At 50.2% G+C, this 13,567-nt stretch overlaps 1 protein-coding gene across 3 annotated transcripts in view; it reads right to left on the reverse strand.

Moving 5' to 3' along the window:
- The window catches only part of TIAM1 (TIAM Rac1 associated GEF 1), a 447,258-nt gene extending 434,332 nt beyond the window's left edge, over positions 1 to 12,926 (reverse strand). For all 3 annotated transcript variants that reach the window (XM_060198601.1, XM_060198598.1, XM_060198603.1), the window contains exon 1: positions 12,790 to 12,926. The gene's annotated coding sequence lies outside the window, so the exon portion shown is untranslated. The remainder of the gene's footprint in view (positions 1 to 12,789) is intronic.
- Positions 12,927 to 13,567: the final 641 nt, after the last annotated feature.

Consider the following 13,567-nt stretch of genomic DNA (forward strand, 5'->3'; position numbering starts at 1 on the left):
AGATTCATAGTGTAGGCATTGAGACTCCGCGATAACCCTGGAGGCAAAAATAAATACATACATACATACATATATAAATAAATTTGAACTCCAACTAAAGCAATCACCAAGATGTTTTTTTTTCTAAACAACCCAAATAAATTGATTTTTAAAGATGGCTATTTCCGTCCAGCTAGAAAGCAGGGGGCAACACTCTTAAACAGAGAAACGGGGGTGGGGTAGGTGGCATAATGGTTATGCAAAGGGATTTTCATGCCTGAGGCTCTGAAGTCCAAAATTCAATCCCCCACACCACTATAAGCCAGTGTTCAGGTGGAAAAAACTAAGGGGAAAAAAATGTTATTTTTTTAAAAAAATATTTATTTATTTCCTTTTGATGCCCTTGTTGTTTTTATTATTATAGTAGTTACTGCTGTTGATGCCATCATTGTTGGACAGGACAGAGAGAAATGGAGAGAGGAGGGGAAGACAGAGAGGGGGAGAGAAAGAGAGACACCTGCAGACCTGCTTCACCACTTGTAAAGCGACTCCCCTGCAGGCGGGGAGCTGGGGGCTCCAACCGGGATCCTTACCCATCCTTGGGCTTTGCACCACGTCTGCTTAACCCATTGCACTACCGCCCAACTCCCAAAAAAAGAATATCTTAAATTGTATTTATGTTTTTGAAAAATGGGTCTCTCAACCTCTGTCGTAATAAAAATAAACCAGAATGGCCAGGCAGTGGCACATACAGTTGACCACACATGTGCCAATGCACAAGGACCCAAGTTCAAGGCCCTGGTCCCCACCTGCAGGGGGAAAACATTACAAGTGGTGAAGCAGGTATGCAGGTGTCTCTCCTCTATGTCTCTACTTCCTTTTTCCCTCCCAATTTCTCTGTCTCTATCAAAAAGTGACAGATAAAGAAAATATTTTAAGGTATTAAAAAAACAAAAACAGAGTGGGCAGCGGCGCATATTGCCGTGACTGAGCGCCTAGGTTAGAGCTCCCTCTCCCCAGCTGCAGGAGGGAAGCTTCACAAGTGGTAATGGCTTGCAGGTGTCTCTCTCTCTCCCTCTCTATCTCCCCCTCCCTTCTCAATTTCTATCTATCTTATCAAATAGAAAAGAAAAAAGAAAGGAGGAAAGAAAGAGTAAGACAGCGGCCAGTAGCACTGGATTTGTTGTCCAGGCACCAAGCCCCAGCGATAACCCTGGTAGTAATTAAAAAATAATAAGGGCGGCAGTGCAGAGGGTTAAGCGCACATGACGCTAAGCACCCAAGCAAGGATCCCAGTTCGAGCCCCCGGCTCCCCACCTGCAGGGGAGCCACTTTGCAGGCGGTGAAGCAGGTCTGCAGGTGTCTACCTTTCTCTCCTCCTGTCTGTCTTCCCCTCCTCTCTCCATTTCCCTCTGTCCTATCCAACAACAACGACAGAAATAAACAACTACAACAAAATGGAAAAAAAAATGGCCTCCAGGAGCAGTAGATTCGTAGTGCAGGCATCGAGCCCCAGGGATAACCCTGGAGGCAAAAAATAAATAAATAAAATAATAATAACAGTACAGGAGGTGGTGCAGTTGATAAAGCTTTGGGCTCTCAAGCTTGAGGTCCTGAGTTCAATCCCTGACAGCACATGTACAAAGTGATGTCTGGTTCTCTCTCTCTCTCTCTCCTCTTATCTTCTTCATGAATAAATAAATAAAATCTTTAAAAATAAACAAAATGAAAATTAAAAAAATCTAAATGAATGAGAAAAATTCTTGGGCGGGGTTAGATAGCATAATGGTGATGCAAAGAGACTCTCCTGTCCTAGGTTCAATTCTCTGCACCGCCATAAACCAGAACAGAGCTGTGCTCTGGTTAAAAAAAAAAAAAAAAAGAAAAAGCAGTAGTATAGGGGGTTAGGGGCATATCCTAGTTCAAACCCCTGGTTCCCCACCTGCGGTGGGGGGGGGGGGGGTTGCTTCACATGTGGTGAAGCAGGTCTGCAGGTGTCTGTCTTTCTCTCCCCCTCTCTGTCTTCCCCTCCTCTCTCCATTTCTCTCTGTCCTATCCAACAACAGCAACAACTATAACAACTACAACAAGGGCAACAAAAGGCAGAAAATGGCCTCCAGGAGCAGTGGCTTCATAGTGCAGGCACTGAGCCCCAGCAATAAAATTTTTTAAACAATAAAAAATTTTTTTTTAATTTTAAAAAGGGGAAAAGATGGCCTCTGGGAGCAGTGGGATTCACACCCAGCCCCAGCAATAACCCTGAAGGCAAAAAAAAAGGAAGGAAGGAAGGAAGGAAGGAAGGGAGAAAAATTCTTTGTTCTGGGATTTAGAAAAGAGACCAGCAATCATTCTGGTCCCTAGCAGAGAGGTCCCAAGTACCACCATCCACGTGCTAACGAAATGTCACCAGAGGGGGCCAGGTGGTAGACTAGCACAGGATTAAGAACACATAGGCTGACTTTCTCAGACAGAAAGAAACGGAGACTGAGAAGAAAAGGACACAGGACTGAACCTTTTTCCTGTTTGGTAGGGTTCAGGTTTGAACCTGGGTTCCAAGTGAGCTATTTTGCTGGCCCCCAAAATATTTTAGTCTTGTTTGCTTGTCTGTTTGTTTGGCTTCCATGCTTACCGCTAGGGCTCAGTGCCAGCACTACCAATCCCCTGCATCTAGTGGCTGTTTGTTTCAATTTTATTGGATAAGACAGAAAGAAGAGACAGAGAAAAGGAGGAGACAGAATGAGAAAACGACAAACACCTGCAGACCTGCTTTACCTCTTGTGAAGCGTCCCCCCTGCAGGTGGGGAGCCGGGGCTTGGAGTCAGGTCCTTGTGTGGGTCCTTGCGCTTCATACTGTGTGCGCTTGACAAGTGTGCCACGGCCCGACCCCCTAAAACATTTGTTTTAGCAAATAATTGATTGTGATGATGGTTATGTAACTCTGAAAAAAAAAATACATATATATATATATATACCAAAAGCCATCGATTACACCGTACACATCAAGGAACTGAATCATAGAATATGCAAATCATGTCTTAATAAAGTTCTTATAATAACACAAGAGTAAAAAAAGGATTAGTAGACGACCTAATCACAACTCCAGAACACAACCTTAGCAAACGCCTGGTGGCTGGCAGGAGCTGCGGCAAAATGAAGGGGAGACGCTGGACAGAATACCAGTAGTCTCAGTTCACAAAGGGGAAGTGTAAAATTCACAGCCCTCGGCTGATGATGGCACTAAATCAGCCATCGAGGGAAGCAGCCAAGATGAAAAGAATCACCCAGAGGGAGATGGGCCGTAGCGCTGCAGGTTAAGCACACATGGTACAAAGCGTAAGGCCTGGCGTAAGGATCCCAGTTCAAGGCCCTGGCTCCCCACATACAGGGGGTGTCACTTCACAGGCGGTGAAGCAGGTCTGCAGGTGTCTGTCTTTCTCTCCCACTTTCTGTCTTCCCCTCCTCTCTCCATTTCTCTCGGTCCTATCCAACAACAATGACAGCTACGACAACAATAACAACTACAACAAGCGCAACAAGGGCAACAAAATGGGGGAAAAAATGGCCTCCAGGAGCAGTGGCTTCATAGTGCAGGCACAAGCCCCAGCGATAACCCTGGAGGAAAAAAAAAAAAAAGCACCAAGAGAAAAACAATGAGATCTAACCATCAAAGTATGACGAGCAAATAGAAGCAGTAACTAAGCAGACCTGCCAGTAATCAGAGAAAAGAAGCTGCAAAATCCAGTGGCCCAGGCAACTTATTTAGACCACAAAGACAGCCAGCAGAACTAAAAAGAAAAAAGAAAAAAAGAAGAAGAAGAACAAAGCTGATTGTTTCTGGAAGAGTACATGTGGAGGTGGAAAATAAGACATCAGGAGAACAGTTATTTCCATGATAAACTTGTATGAGTTTGCTAAGATTGTGTGTAGTTATTACTTTGCACACCGCTTCTACAGCTGAATCAACCTTGGCACAGCTAGAGTTGAAGAATTTGCCTAAAGTAAGAATAGCCTTCATATATATGGAAATGACTCACCATCCCAGGAGTGACCTTGTGACTGTAGTATATGGGAATCAAAGTGAGTCAAAAATTTCCTAAGAAAAAGACTGTCTCCCTGAAATATGGAAGGTCTTTTGGGGTGTCAGAGGGGCTTATGGGAACATGAAATGCATACAAACCCCCACCCATGTGTAGCCACCATCAAGAATCAACACGGGGCCAGGCAGTGGCACACCTGGTTAAGCACACATATTACCAAGTGCAAAGACCCAAGTTCGAGCCTCTGTTCCCCACCTGCAGGAGATCCACTTCACGAGCGATGAAACAGGTCTGCAGGTATCTGTCTGTCTTTCTCTCCTCCTTTCTATCTCCTTGTCCTCTCTCAATTTCTTTCTCCTGTCATATCTAATAATAAAAGAAAGGAAGGGAGGGAGGGAGGGAAGGAGGAAGGAAGGAAGGAAGGAAGGAAGGAAGGAAGGAAGGAAGGAAGGAAGGAAGGAAGGAAGACCGGGTAGTGGTGCACCTGGTTGAGGACACATACTACAATGTGCAAGGATCTGGGTTCAAGACCTCGGTCCCTACCTGCAGGGGGAAAGCTTCACAGGTAGTGAAGCAGTGCTATAGGTGTCTCTCTATCTCCCCTTTCCTCTCAATTTCTGGCTATCTCTACCCAATAAATAAAAATAATAAAAATATATAAATAAAATAAAAAGAAAGAGGGCTCAAGCGTCTGGTCCCCACCTGCAGGGGGAAAGCTTCACAAGTGGTGAAGCAGGAATGCAGGTGTCTCTCTGCCTCTCTGTCGCCCCATACACTCTAGATTTCTGGCTGTCTCTATCTAATAAATAAAAACATAATTTAAAAAAAGAAAGAAAGAAGAATCAACACAAGGGCTAGGGAGACAGCATAATGTTTATACAAAAAGACATTCATGTATGAGACTCTGGGGTCCCAGGTTCAATCCCACACCACCATAAGCCATAGCTAGGCAGAGCGGAGTGGGGAAAAGAAAAAAAAAACTCAAAAGAGAATTGTTATAAGAAGGTCAAGGCCTCATCGTGACAAGAATGTCTACAAGGCTAATAACCTTGGATTCCAAAGACCACCTTGTAATCAAATTGTGTTCCTGTGTCATTGGCTTACAATGCCATGGACTATCGGAACAGAGCACCTCCGTATGTGTGCAACCCCACCCCCAAAGGTCGAGTGTCATCGCGCTGCAAAGAAAGGCCAGTCTGCCCTTTCCGACCACTCCCTCCGTCAACATCATCATTTCACAGAACCAGTCATGCTCTTTATATTGTTTTTCCTCCAGGGTTATCGCTGGGGTTCAGTGCCTGCACTACGAATCCACTGCTCCTGGAGGCCATTTTTTCCTTTTGTTTGCCTTTGTTGTTATTATTGTTATTGTTGTTATTGCTGTCGACGTTGTTGGATAGGACAGAGAAATCAAGAGAGGACGGGAAGACAGAGAGGGAGAGAGAATGATAAGATTGCCTGTAGACCTGCTTCACCGCATGTGAAGCGACACTCCTGTAGGTGGGGAGCGGGGGAACTCCAACCAAGATCCTCGAACCCGGATCCTTACACGGGTCCTTGCGCTTTGCATCATCTGCTGCGCTATCGCCCGGCCCCCACGCTCTGTATTTTACTAACGGTCAGTACAACAGAGGACAGTAAGTGTCTGTGGCACTCTCCCCACACCTCTGACCCCAGGTTGGACAATTTTCAAAGACCACAAGGTGAAAGGCCATGTCGCTCACCACCAGAGCACAGGAGGAAGGACTCCCCACAGAGTTACTGAACAAATAACAGGTTGAACAGGGACTCAGAGTTTAGGGTACAAATGGGGCCACTTTGGGGGACTAACAGGTGGCAGAATTAATCATTACACCAAGTGAAGGCAAGATCAAGAGTGTGTTGGGGGACCCCAGAGGGCTTTGGGGACCAGGGTGGCAGGGGGCCCCCACACTTATCAGAACTCTGTGTCCCGACTCTAAGAATATCTTGATAGTGTAGGAGGAGGTAGGGAGGTGCAGTTTGCAAAAAAGTTAACATAAAACAGGAACATGTCACCTGTTAGTTGAGTCAGGCACCAAATCAATCCAAAACCAAAAGGCAGGGGAGACAGTTTAATGGTTCTGCAACAGACTTTCAGCCAGAGCTAAGCAGCAAAGAAAAGGCAAGAGAATTCCAACAGCACTTTCCTTTCTTTCTTTCTTTCTTTCTTTCTTTCTTTCTTTCTTTTTAATGATAGAGACAGAGAAAGCAGAGAGAGAATGAGAGGCCACAGCACTGAAGCTTCCTCCAATGTGGCGGGGCTGGACTTGAACCAGGGTCTGCAACCCTGCCAACCCCCTCAAGGAAGGAAGCTTCTGTACTGTGGTCTCTTCCTCTCCTTCTCCCCCCGTCTTTCTCCCTCTTTCCTTTTTCTCCCTTTCTCGTCCCCATTCTCTTGTTCCCTGTCTATCAGTGAAGAGGCAGAAGAGGAGGAGAAAAAGGAGGAGGCAAAAGAGATTAATATTTGCTTTGCTTCAGAGAGAAGTCAGAGCCCCACTCCAGTACTGGGACAGAACCAGGTGCACCTGGTTGAGTGCACATATTATAATGCACAAGGACCCAGGTTCGAGCCCCTGCACCCCACCTGCAGGGGAAAGCTTTGTGAGTGGTGAAGCAGGGTGCCTCTCTGTCTCTCCCCTTCTCTATCTCCCCACTCTCCATTTCTGACTGTTTCTATCCAACAAATAAAAAAAGATAATTAAATTAAAAAAAGAAAAGAAAGTGAGAAGTCCATTTAAAAAAAAAAAAGGAAAGAGAAATTGAGAGAGGAAAGGAAGAAAGATTAGACAACCGCAGACCTGCTACACCATTCTTTTTTTAAATTTTTTCATCGAGCTACATACACACACACACACACACACACACACACACACACACACACCACCCGCCAACTTGCTATAGTCAGACCTCAGTGCCAGGGGAGGGCCCTTTCTCCACCTAGCAGGAGAGCTCCAGGGACTTCAAGAAGAATCTCACACAAGAGGGGGCAGAAGCTGGGCAGGCAGAACCTCATGGCCAACCACATCCCGGGCCTTATGAATGTCTTAAAGAGGTCCCTGGAGCCCAGGAACAGAGGAGTCTTAATGCTGGAGAGAGGTGGAAGGAGGGAAAAGCAAGCCCCACCTCACTATGAGCACCCTGTGCGCTGATACACTAGAGCACTGTTTTCTCCCCCTCTGCTGAGTGCCTCCTTCATTTTGTTTAAAAAAAAAAAAAGTGGGGGAAGGGAGTGTCAAGAAAGCTCACTTGGGTAGCTTGCTGCTTTTGTGTAAGCCAGGTCTCCATCCACAATAAAGGAAGCTTCAGTGCTGTGGTTTTTCACAGACATAATCTCTCTCTCTCTCTTCCTGTCTGGAAGGGGGGGGGCTTGGAGGTGGCACACCCAGTTAAGCGCACAAGGGCTCTCACAAGGACCCCGGTTCAAGCCTCCGCTCCCCACATGCAGCAGGGCTGCTTCACAAGCAGTAAAGCAAGTCTGCAGGTGTCTATCTTTCTCTTTCCCTCATTATATGCCCTGCCCCTCTCAATTTCTTTGTCCTATCAAACAAAATGCAGGAAAAAATGGTCGCCGGGAGTGGTGGATTCGTTGTGTAGGCACGGAGCCCCAGTGACTGGAGACAGGAAGAAAGAAAGGAAGAAAAGAAGAAGAAAGGAAGAAAGAAAGAAAGAAAGAAAGAAAGGAAGGAAGGAAGAAAGGAAGGAAGGAAGGAAGATGGAGTCAGGCAGTAGCGCAACAGGTTAAGCACACATGGCACGAAGTGCAAGGACCAATTAAGGATCCCGGTTCGAGCCCCCAGCTCCCCACCTGCAGGGGAGTCGCTTCACAGGCGGTGAAGCAGGACTGTAGGTGTCTGTCTTTCTCTCCCTCTGTCTGTCTTCCCCTCCTCTCTCCATTTCTCTCTGTCCTATCCAACAATAATGACATCAATAACAATAACAATAACTACAACAAGGGCAACAAAAGGGAAAATAAATAAATATAAAACATTAAATAAAAACAAAGAAAGAAAGAAAGAAGAAATCAGCCCACAGCAGTGAAGCTCCAAAGACAGACGGATGGCAGGAAGGAAGGAAGGAAGGAGGGAATGAAGGAAGGCAGGCAGACAGAGAGGCAAGAGGTCCAGTCTGACGTGCCATATGAAACACACACACACAGGTTCAAGTTCGGCTCTCATTACACTGAGGGAAGCTTTGGTGTTGTGATGTCTGTTTCTGTCTCTATCTGGAAAAAAAAAAAAATCAGCCTGGAGCAGTGAAACTCACCCACCCCAGAAAGAGTAGAGAAAAATAAGTGATTTTTTTATTCCCTTTTGTTGCCCTTGTTTTATTTTTGTTGTTGATGTTATTATTATTATTGTTCTTGATGATGTCATCGTTGTTGGATAGGACAGAGAGAAATGGAGAGAGGAGGGGGAGACGGGGGGGGGGGGGGGGGGAGAAAGACAGACACCTGCAGATCTGCTTCACTGCCTGTGAAGTGACTCCCAAGCAGGTGGGGAGCCGGGGGCTCGAATCAGGATTCTTACACCAGTCCTTGCACGTCACGCCATGTGCACTTAACCCATTGCGCTACCACCCGATCCCCTGTGATATTTTTAAGACTTATTAATTTATATTTAAGAGAGAGAGAGAGAGAGACCAGAGAGTACCACCACTCAGTTTTGGCACATGGCAGAGCTGGAGATTGAACCTGAGACCTCTCAGGCCTCATACATGCCAGTCCCGTGTTCTAATGCTGAGCTATCTCCTGGCCCTAAAACTTAATGTTTTAGGGGCCAGGGATATAGCTCAGTGGAAAAGCATATACAATTGGTCTGATCCCCAACATTAATAAAGAAAAAAAGTGACTTTGCCTATAAAAACACTGTTTTGTTTTTTTTTTCCAGAGTGAAACACACCACAGTGGTGTACTGGCAGGCCTAAACCTAGGTCACAGCAAAGCATCTCCTGTCTGAGCTATCTCACTAGCCCCAAGAGTTTGTATTTTTAAAAATGGAGACATTATTGTTTATATAAAACTGAACGTTTAAAGTAGAAGTGACCTGAGGTTTAGAATTGAAGAAAAAAAAAAAAAAAAGGTCCTTTTGTGCCTGCACTAGGAATCCACTGCTCCTGGCAGCCATCTTTTTCAATTTTTTTTTTTTTTTTTGCATAGGACAGAAAAATGGATGTGCTGGGGTGTTGGAGAGAGACAAAGTAGCTTATAGTCTATACTTGTACTTAACTCAGGAAGGACAATGTCCAAGCATCCACCTCTCTCTCTCTCTCTCTCTCTCTCTCACACACACACACACACACACACACACACACCTAAACACAGAAGCTCAAATGAGTGCAGACAATGAAAAAAAGGATCTTTCTCAACCACAAGCCTGAACCTGTGGGTAAAGGCTTCCCCCCTGGGAATCTGCATGATGCCCACAAGAACCACATTCTCTTTCTGCCATTCATCCTCTGCAGCTCCTACTCTCACACAGGCAGATGGGGTGGACACACACACACACACACACACACACGCCATCACTGATGTCTCAGTGGGCTTCCACCGCTTACCTTGTCTGGCAAAGCTCAGACTTGAACTCTGCAGGCAGAAAAAGCCCTTGGAGACAGATCCCGAATGAACCCTAAAGCTCTCAAGGAAAGAGGGATGTGGAGGGGACAGGACAGTCCTTGTCCTTGCTCTTAGGATAATGGCTGGGAGAACAGAGTTAAATTGTCAGCTAATGTGAGTCGGGTGGTAGCACAGCGGTCCAGCACAAAGCACAAGGACCGGGGTAGGGATCCCAGTTCGAGCCCCCGGCTCCCCACCTGCAGGGGAGTCGCTTCAGAAGCGGTGAAGCAGGTCTGCAGGTGTCTTTCTCTCCCCCTCTCTGTCTTCCCCTCCTCTCTCCATTTCTCTCTGTCCTACCCAACAACAAATGACATCATCAACAACAATAATAACCACAACAAGGCTACAACAAGGACAAAAAAAGGGGGGGAAATGGCCTCCGGGAGCAGTGGATTCATGGTGCAGGCACTGAGCCCCAGCAATAACCCTGGAGGCAAAAAAAAAAAAAAAATGTCAGCTAATGAGCTTCTCCACCTATGAGCTCCTTTAAGTGCCGACCCCCCACCCCCAACAGATCTGCTCCCTGAGAAGCAGTAGTGGGGGGCTGAGCCTCTGGCAGAATTCCAAAGCACCAGAGAAATTCCCCAACCAGCAAGGATAGGGAAGGGGGGGAGGGGTTTCAGTTCTGGACAGGCATAAAACTTTAAAGTGGCTAGATGGTGTTCATGAACCACTGTCTAACCAAGAATACAAATGGCCCTGAGGCTTGTAGGGACACAGGGACAAAACCAGGCTGGGCAGAGGGGGTGTAGCCGGCCTTTGGGAACCCACTGGCCAGGCAGCAAGTCTTTCTTTGCCCAGTATGTTTATTTGCTTGGTAGCTTGCTAGTTTGGGGGCATTAAAGGCCCCTTGGGTCTCTATTCAAAGGATGTGATTAGAGCCAACTCTGTCATTTGCCCCAAGAGACAAGAAGGTGTCAAAAGCATTTCTCCCCCCACCCCCACAGAAGTGTGAGACAGTCTTTTTCTGTTGGTGTCATATTACTTTCATCTATCTGATTATGGATTGTGGAGTCTTTCCTGTTTTTGTTTTCACTGCCTGCCATCGGCTTCTCCCTTTGCCAAAAGAAAGCCAGCAATGCAGAGCTTGGGGGCTCAGGAGAAAAAACAACCAAAATACAAGGATGGCCTATAAGAACATAGTGGATGGAATTAGTCCTCTTCCAGCCTCCCTCCTTAGCCCCCTGGTCTCTTCCATGGGATTATTTATTTCTCTTCTGTTCCGAGACAATTACTCAGAGACTTGGACATCTACTCCTCAAAGACATGGTCCTCCGAGGAGTTGTTAACACGGTGGGCATAAGAGAGCCACCAGACACAGCTCAGATTTCACTCACTTCTACCCGGAAGTGTTCCTTCCCTGGTTGCCTCTCCAGGTACAACCTCTTTGTTCAAACCTCCCTCCTGGCTGGGTTGATCACGACCTGGATGCCCATTGGCTCCTCGGCCAGCGCTTCCCACCTGGACAAGCCTTTCCCTCCTCCAACCCCCAAGGCCTGGGCCTCAGCATTGCGTCCACGGAGCCGGAAGAGGAAGCAAACCCGATAGAAACTCAAGCACGTGTCCGAGGAACTGTGAGCGATTAGATAAGCAGTTAAACCCAGGGCCAAGGAAAACAGGGCTGTGCTACCTTTTTTTTTAAAATAAAAGGGACCTAAGGGGATGGTGAAATCCCCCAAAAAAGGGGGGGAAGGGCTCTTCGCCATGCTGTACCATAGATTCTAACTGAGAAGGCATCTCAGTGGTAAATGCAGAGCAGTCACTGCTTTATTTTGTCACCTTCAATGCCCCCCCCCCCCAAGGAATGGATATACGTTCTGACCACTTTACAGATGCAGAAACTGTCAGGCAGGGAGACTTCTAAGGAGCTCCGCACGGATTCACAGGCAGAACTGAGCGCCCAGGTGGCTTAACATCTGGCTTTCCAGCTCAAACCAAAAAAAAAAAAAAAAAAAAAAAGGGCGCCAAGTCAGCACGAATGGGGTAACCGGATTCCCAAGCCAGGACGTCCCACAACTGCAGCTCGTGGTCACCGTGTCCCCAAGGGCCAGCGCGTGTCCTTCAAGATCCGCCCGCGAGCAGGAAGCAGCAGCCTGGACATCAGTCTAGACTGACCCCGAGGGAAGCCAGAGAGAGACACTGGAACGGGGGGGGGGGGGGCGGTTTGAGGGGTGGGTTTGGAGAGATCAGCGCCGACGGCTGCCTCGAGGGGTACCCAGGTCTCCGGAGCATCTCTCCTGGAAGCCCGGGAAGGAAGGGGGCGTCACCTGCGGGCGCGCAGAGAGGACGCCGCAGCGCGTGGCTCCAGCCCACCCGCGGGGTCTGTAAACAAAAGCAGGCCCCACGCAGGTCCCCCGGCCGCCGGTGGCGACATCCAGACCCGATCGGCCCGCGAGAGATGGACGGAAGGACCAGGCAGGGTGGCGATCGCGCTCGCCCACCCACCGGACGTGCATCCCCCTGGGCCCCCTTCGCGCGAGCATTCATTGTCTGAGCGCCCAGCGGGGGTGGGGTGGGGGTGCAATCCAGGCGCGCCCCCCACTCCCAGGCCCTCCCATCCTCAGCTGCGCCGCGGAGCTCCGGGTCTCCAGCCGGGTGCGTGCACCCTCTCCCTGCTCTCCCCGCCCGGAGCTCCGCGGCCGTAGCCAAGGTGAGCGCCCTGGAGACACCGCCGAGAACCCAGGCCTGGGGGTGTCCAAGTCGGGGACAAACAGACACACACACACGGGGACGCACGCCTGCACCCGCGCGCGCGCGCGCGCACACACACACACACACACACACACGAGCGGGTGCGCACGCCCTCCCCAAAGTTGATTTTAAAAAAAGAAGAAGAAAAACCGACAGATACAAAGTGTCGCCGCCGCCACCGGTCACCTCCCGCCGCCGGGGACCCCGAACGCCACCGCCCGGCCACTGTCACTCGCATCAGGCGCCGCGCACCTGGGCGCCGCGGTCCCGGCTCCCTCCCCGGGGCCTCCCGCAGCCGACTCTCCGCCTCCCCGGGCTGCCCTCGGGGAGACAATACGCGGGGCGCTCTCCGGGCGCCGGGGGAGCTAGGACCCGCCGGGAGCCCCAGCGTGCGGGAGCCCCGAGTCGGGACGCGCCCGGGCATCCTCCCCACAGGCCCGCGGTACTCACCCGTGGGCCACGCTCGTCCCGGCTCTCCGCGCCCGGCCGGGGACAATGCGGGGCCGGCGCGGCTCCGCGGCTGCGGGCGCCCAGGCGGCGGCGCTCTCGGCACCGCGGCTCCGGCCCGCTCGCCGTCTGCCAATCGGAGCTGTCAGAGAGCCGGGGCCGCCGGCCGCGGGGGCGGAGCCGCGGCCGCCCGTGGGAAAGCGCTCTCGGATTGGTCTGCGGGACAATCGCTCCGCCTCCGACTGGCCAATCAAAAGCGGTGGAGGCAGGAGCGGGGCGTTCGGACTTGCGCTGCCGAGTGACAGGCGGCGCGCGCTGGGTACCACGGCGGGGATGCAGCCGGGGGCCGCGGCCGGAAGGATGCGCGACCGGCGCGCTCGGGGAGGGGGCCGGCCCGCTGGGCTCCGGCGGGACGCGGCCTGGGGGGGAAGCCGGGGTGGGGAGGGGGCGACGGCAGCCGAGGCCTGGAGGGCGGGGGACGGCGAAGGAGCCCCTAACAAAGCAGCTCGGGGCGGGCCGAGCGGCCTCCGCCTCCTGCCGCCATAGGTCCGCGCAGCTGCCTGTCACCGGACCCAGGTGGAGGTGACCAATGGCGACCCGGGGAGACACCGGGCTTGGCGCGCGCGCGCGGCTCGGCTGCGGCGGGATTGGTCGGAGGTGGAGGATTTTCCTGCCACCTAAGGCGGAGGGAACTGGTGAGCCGATCGCTGGAGGGGAAGAGCCCAAAAAACGTACCTGTGACACGTGGTCTGCCTTGGGAGGCGTGACCCTGGCTCCACCC

Source organism: Erinaceus europaeus, chromosome 9 (genome assembly GCF_950295315.1).
Source record: "Erinaceus europaeus chromosome 9, mEriEur2.1, whole genome shotgun sequence".
NCBI lineage: Eukaryota > Metazoa > Chordata > Mammalia > Eulipotyphla > Erinaceidae > Erinaceus > Erinaceus europaeus.